At 44.0% G+C, this 6,695-nt stretch overlaps 1 protein-coding gene across 2 annotated transcripts in view; it reads left to right on the top strand.

Annotated features, from left to right (window-relative positions):
* The first annotated feature begins 1,418 nt into the window (after window positions 1-1,418).
* TMEM117 (transmembrane protein 117) overlaps window positions 1,419-6,695 on the top strand; it is a 433,115-nt gene continuing 427,838 nt past the window's right edge. For both annotated transcript variants that reach the window (XM_036300144.1, XM_036300143.1), the window contains exon 1: window positions 1,419-1,716. The gene's annotated coding sequence lies outside the window, so the exon portion shown is untranslated. The remainder of the gene's footprint in view (window positions 1,717-6,695) is intronic.

Below are 6,695 nucleotides of genomic sequence, written 5' to 3'. Positions count from 1 at the left end.
GGGTTAATTTGCTACTTATTGAGCCATTACTTTAACTCACTACATTAGGTATTGAGGATGCAATGGTGAGAAACTGCCCTAAAAGAGTTTATATAGCTTAGCGGGGGAGAAAAAGACGTTGCAATAAATTACAGCAAGATGTATGAAGTGTCAAAGTTAAATGTACAAAGGGCTAGCATAGGAAATAACTCTCTGGGAAAACTTTTGAAAGCCCCACTAAAGAGAATCTTACTGAACTAAGAGTTTCATCAGATGATCACAAACTATGACTACAATGTAGAAAAAATGCAGTCATTCTTCAAGGCTAGAAAAGATGTCAAACTCGGGAGAAGTATGGCGGTGAACTCCCAATCACCCCTGTGCCAATTAGCTACGCCACAGGACTTAGCAATGGCTCTCTCCAACCCATTGTAAGATCTGCTGACATCTCAGCTCTCTCTCTTGCTACCAAGGCCACTTCTGAATCATGCCAGTCCAGGAGAAGGGCTAGTTTTCTCATGAACTAGCTATTGTAGGCGTATATGAATTATTCCATTTCCCATTTGAGATCTACAAATCAGTGATCACTTCCATTAGCATGGAATATCAGTATGTTTGTTGGATAGCAGCTTTTTAACACATGATAAGCAACTGGTAAACTGAAGTAGCAGTTGTTATTGAAGTTGTTATGGAAGGAAACAAAGGCCACAGATATCTAAATGGAAAAGATTACTCAAGAATAAAGGAATTGGCCAAATGTGGTCGAAGGGTCTTCCTCCCCCAAGCGGCAGATGAATCATTTGAGCACTACAGAATGATAGGCTCCTGAGAATTTCAGGCTGCAAGGCTGCAGAAACGTTAAAGATTGCTCGTGTGTGTGTGTGTGTGTGTGTGTGTGTACGCTTATGTATCTGTGTGGTTAAATATGTCTATATACATATGTAGGCATGCCTATATATTTATTTCTAAGTGTGTATTAATGTGTGTGCTATAAATATGTGTGGATATATTTGCATATGTGTGACAGACCAGACAGGCTGGAAAGTGTAAGACTACTTCTCACAGGCTCTACCGTCCCCATACCCACCCCTCCACGCCACCAACACACCAAAGCAGAAAGGATGCCTTGTGACCTGAGGCTGCATTAGAAAGTTTGCAGCTCGCTGAGGATTTCCCGTCGAGGAACCCCCTTGGTTCCCTGCAGGATGGTGGGCTTAAGAAGTCTGTCCATTCCCCCAGGAAGACTGGGCAGCTGCTGACACGCAAGGCTGAAGCCGGCCGGTCGCCCTCTCCCCCGCCCCCTCCCAGTCCGAAGTCGTCCCCCGCCGGCCCGCATCTGCTGGCTCTGCTGGAGCGGGCCAGGCCCAGGCAGGTTGGGCCAGGCGCGCACGGCCCGCGGGCTGGAGGGAGGGGAGCAGAGGGGGCGGGAGGGCGGGGGCGGCGGGAGGCGATGCCTCCAGCTGCGCAGGTGGCCGCACAGCTGGAGCCACGCCGGTCACCTGCCGGGCGCCGTCGCCCTTGCGCTCCCGCTGCCCGGCCCGCGGCCCGCGGACTTTGCGGAGGGCGCCCGGCGTAGGCGGCGGCGGCGTGGGCCGAGCGGTATTTATAGCTCGGCGACAGCAGCGGCGGCGGAGACACCGGCGGCCCGTCTCGCCGCGCTTCCCAGCGAGGCCGCGGGCGCGGCTGAGTCCCATCCGGTCCCGGCGTGCAGGCGCCCCGACCCGCGCGGCCCCTTCGGTGAGTACGCGGCCCGGCGCTGGGCGCGCCCCCCGCCCGCGGTCCGGCCGCCGCGGAGCCTCCCTGCCCGCTGCCCGCAGCCCCTGCCTCCTCGTCCCGGCCGCGAATGCGGAAGCCGCCGGGAGCCCGGCCCGAGGATGGCGGGCTGGGAGGCAGGGTAAAGTCTGGGAGGGGGCCAAGGCCAGCCCTGCGGGGACGGGGCGGAGGAGACTGTGGGCGGAAGGCTGTGGGTGGGTAACCCTCAAACTCCTGCTCCAAGGGGGTAAGGGACGTCTCCAGGACAGACCTTGAACTTTCCTCGCTTCACTAGTTCCCAGGATAGGAATTGAGTAGAAGCCCTGTTTGTCTGTCTATCTATCTATCTATCATCTATCCATCTGTCTGTCTGTCTATCTATCTATCTATCTATCTATCTATCGTCTATCATCACTGGTTAGTTAAATTAACAGGTTGCAGTTATGGGTGTTCTCATGGAAAACAACAGCAACAGCACTTGAGGGTTTGGGTGTTTATTAACGCGATCATAACTAAATAAAGGTATTTGTTGATTCTCATTTTCGAAAATACCACAGGACCACAAGTGTGTTTGACCCATTGTGGTAACACTTTGGCTGCCATTATTCATTCTAAATTGAGTGTGTGTGTGTGTGTGTGTGTGTGTGTGTGTGTGTGTGTGACGGTAAACAGCACATACTTATTTTAGTATTTATGTGTGGATATAAGTCTCATGAACCAGAAGAATTTTTTAAGGAAAAGTATGTTGAATAAATGTAATTATAACAGCTATATTGTTTGAAGTTCATGGAAGGACTTCTAGAAAGATTTCAGGGTTTTGTTTTCAGAAAACAAGTTCTTCCAATTTATGGAATATAAAGAATAGTAGAATCCTTGTAAAAGCCATTGTTTGTTGTTACTGTAAAGTATTGAGTTTTTGTCATGAACTTCTAGCTCAAATGATGGATTTTGACATTTTGATGTAGGTATTTACTCCCACCCCCATCCCACCTCCATCTGATCCTTGTGATTAGAAACCAGTATTTGTCTGTTTTATTTAAATTGCTTCTTTAAACTGCCAGTCATTAAAAAAATAATTTTAGATATGAATGCATTTTATTTTATTAACTAACCCTTTACTTTCCTTGTAGTTGTATTTTAGATTCTTCACCATAAACAGATGTTGCTGAAAAGGAGGTCTAAACATTTTAAACGAATTCATTGCTGATTATTTTTCAACTTAATAATGTGAAACGGCTCATGAATATTTTGCCAGTTTAATGAAAAGTTGGCAATGTCTTTGTTAGAAGAGAACCCCACATCTACTTTGCTTGCAGGTTCTCTGTTTTAAAAACATGCATTGGTTCAGTGTTTTGTTATCCCAAGGACTGCAGGGTAAGAACGAGGGAACAAAATCACGAAAAGGTTGAAAAAATGTGAAGAGAAAGTCTAGGGAGTGATTTATGGATATGATCTTGCAAATTAGGGGACCACAAACACCATTCTGGTAACTTAGCCACTGATGGTGGTTTCATTGATTGACTTAAAAGGTTGCTTTTTATTTAAAAGGCTGTGTGGTCTCTTGTATTGGACTAAATGTAAGGAATTCTGAGTTTACTTCTGTTATTATTGATATAACCTGCATTAATCACTTGCAGTATGTACAGTGTTATGTGTCACCTCCTCATGTCTGCCTTTTCATCCAACAATTCAAGGTAATAGTTTAAGGCCTCTCCTCACTATAGGGCTGGTCCAGGCAAATATATGTTTGGTTTTTTCCTACCTTTCTGGCATTTCTCTTTTTAAAGACTTGAATATCCATTATCCAGAGTCTATTCTTTCTGGAATGGAATCTTTAGTTTTTTTTTTTTTTCCTCACCCAAACTTGATCTGTTACACCATGATCCATATATTTTTAATTATTCATCCATTAGCAAATATTTATTGAGTGCCTAAGAGGTGCCAGCCATCACCTAATACTACTTCCCAGTACTTCTACTTCCTTCCCAATGGTCCTTTATTTTGTATTCTGTACTTCTCAGTGCAGGGAGTACAACAGTATTATGAGTATTGACCTTGGGTCATATAGATGTATTTCTGCCAGCTGGTAGCTGTGTGACCTTGGGCACGTTATCACCTTTCTGAATCTCTATTTCTTCCCTGGTAAATCCAAAGGTTTGGTATAAGAACTAACTGGGACAATGCACAAAAAGTGCTTGCCAAGAGCCCAACACATAAAAAGTACTTACATATGTTAATTAGTATTATGTTGCCTGTATCTGCTTCAAAGGGTGTTCATCTCAGGAAATGCACTCCCCATTTCAGGAAATGGCAATTCCATTCTGGGTTTTGCCAGACCACGTCCATGTCCAGCCCATCAGTACACCTTGTCAGCCCATCCTTTCAAATGTGTCCAGAAGGCAATGCATTTCCAACCATCAGGCAGAGTGGCTCTTCTGACATGTTAAGTCAGATTGTGTCACTCTCCTGCTTCCTCTCTCACACAGTAGGAGAGCCCAGGTGCATAGTGTGGCCTCCAGGCAGGATCACAATCCTATGCTACCTCCCAGACCTCATCTCCTTTCATACTCCTAGGCACCCACAGCCTAGCCAGTCACACCAACCCCTGGCTGCTCCTTACATGCCCTAATCATGCACACAGCACAGGCCTTGGCCATTTTTTGTCCCCTCTGTTTGGATTACTCTCTCCCCAAATATCTCCCTGCCTCCCACCCTTCTTTCACATCTCTGTTCAAAAGTCACCTTATAATAAGGCCTTCTTCAACTTTCCTTACTCCTGATACTCCCTGTTAACTTTCTCCTGCTTAATTTTCTCCACCAACTTATAACTTTACAAAATACATAGTATTTCATTTTTCTCTGTTTAATGTCCCACGTGAGACTACAACAAGCAAGGCAACAGGGCATTGTCTGTTAGTAATTCTCATGCACAGGCCAGTACCTGTCACAAATAGACATTCTAAGTATTGAACAAATGAATGATGAATGTTATTATGAATTAAAAATTCTGGACTTCACCACTTTCTCTATATGATTTGTGAGCCTTAGTTTCAATATTTGTAAAATGAGGATAATGTTCATTCTTTGTAGAGCTGTTGTATTAAATATCCTTTAACAGTGAGAATAGCATATATAACCCATCAATAAATGTAATAGATAGTTGATGTTATTGTCATGCTCATTTCTAATGGAAGTGACCAAGAGTCACTTGTATTTTAACAATGGTCTTCGGGGTAGGAAGTACCTAGAAGTGACCAGACACTTTACAAATGAAGCCTCCTTTAGTCTTCCCTACAACCCTACGGAGAAAGTACTTTTGTTAGGATTTTACTGAGGAAGAAATGGAATCTCAGAGAGGTTAGGGATTTGCCCAAGGATTTGCTAGGGAGTAGCCGAGTCAGGCAGAGCTGGGCCCTATTCCTCCCACCACCTTAGGCTGCCTTCTGCAAAGCAGATGCTGCTCATTCCTTTGAATCACCCTAATGACATTCTAATGGTGTGATTTTGCCATTGAAAACACTAAGAGGTAAATTCTGATATAGATGTAGGCTACATTTACCTTTTAAGGAAATAATAATAAATAATTTAAAACTCCTGCCGAGACCGGTTTGGCTCAGTGGATAGAGCGTCGGCCTGCGGACTGAAGGGTCCCAGGTTCGATTCCGGTCAAGGGCATGTATCTGGGTTGCGGGCACATCCCCAGTGGGAGATGTGCAGGAGGCAGCTGATCGATGTTTCTCTCTCATCGATGTTTCTAACTCTCTATCTCTCTCCCTTCCTCTCTGTAAAAAATCAATAAAATATATATATTAAAAAAAAAATAAAACTCCATTTTCCCTTTTGACATACAATTTTAAAAATGATTATTTATTAGGGATTAAATGAAATGATTGTAAAAGTGTTCCATTAACTGCAATGAACTTTACCTACATTAGTAGACTACTACAACTAGGTAATTGAAGAAAATAGCCTTTAATGTTTCCTTGTACTGATATAACTAGGGACTGTCTGAAACACAGCTGTGTGTGTCACAAAATGCATATCTAAAAAGTAAAAGTAAAGTACAGGAGGTCTTTTTCTTTTTTTAAAAAATTCTCACCTGAGGATATTTTTTCCATTGATTTCTAGAGAGAGTGGAAGGGAGGGCGGGGGGGGGGGGTTGAAAGAGAGAGAGAGAGAGAGAGAGAGAGAGAGAGAGAGAGAGAGAGAGAGAAAGAGAAACACCGATGTGAGAGAGACACATCAGTTGGTTGCCTCCCATGCTCACTCCTGCAAGGGCTGGGAACTTATAACCGAGGTACCTGCCCTTGACCTGGCATCAAACCCCAGGTCTTTCGGTCCGCAGGCTGACACTCTAACCATGGAGCAACTGGCCAGGGCTTAGTACAGGAGGTCTTTTTAAAAATTATATTTTAAAGAAATTGGATTCAAGGTGCTGAAATAATGTTCACACTTTAGGGTTAGGGTTAGGGTTAGGTTAGGGTTAGGGTTTGGCAGAGTACAGGCACAGAGTACATACAGCCCTTTAATAAGAGCTAGGAGGGGTACAGGTGAAATTTCAGACATACATACCAAGGAGCTTCAAGAAATTTGGAGATGCTTTTATTTTATCCTACAATGGAGCTCTACAGTGACAATGCTCTCTCCCTGTTACCTGGTTGGGTGTTACCAGATGCTGAGACCTACACTAGCAGAGCTGTGCTTTGGGTGTGGTTTACTTGACTAATGATAATGTGTCTCTTGTATTGTACATTTGATTAGTTCATCAGGGACTTTTCCATACACATCCTTAAATATTTTTTAATGTAAGTAATACACTCCATCTAGATCATACTTGTCACTGTGTAAAACCTATTCATGAGCCAGGGTCTCTGTTGGAAACATGACATTCACACTTCTGAAGTCCTTTTGTTTATAAAGACCCTAATAAGGAAGGAAGGCCTGGTACTTTGGTTCATTGAAAC

Source organism: Myotis myotis, unplaced genomic scaffold (assembly GCF_014108235.1).
Source record: "Myotis myotis isolate mMyoMyo1 unplaced genomic scaffold, mMyoMyo1.p scaffold_m19_p_3, whole genome shotgun sequence".
NCBI lineage: Eukaryota > Metazoa > Chordata > Mammalia > Chiroptera > Vespertilionidae > Myotis > Myotis myotis.
The sequence above is the reverse complement of the archived record's forward strand: the minus strand, read 5'-3'. Positions and strand labels throughout refer to the sequence as shown.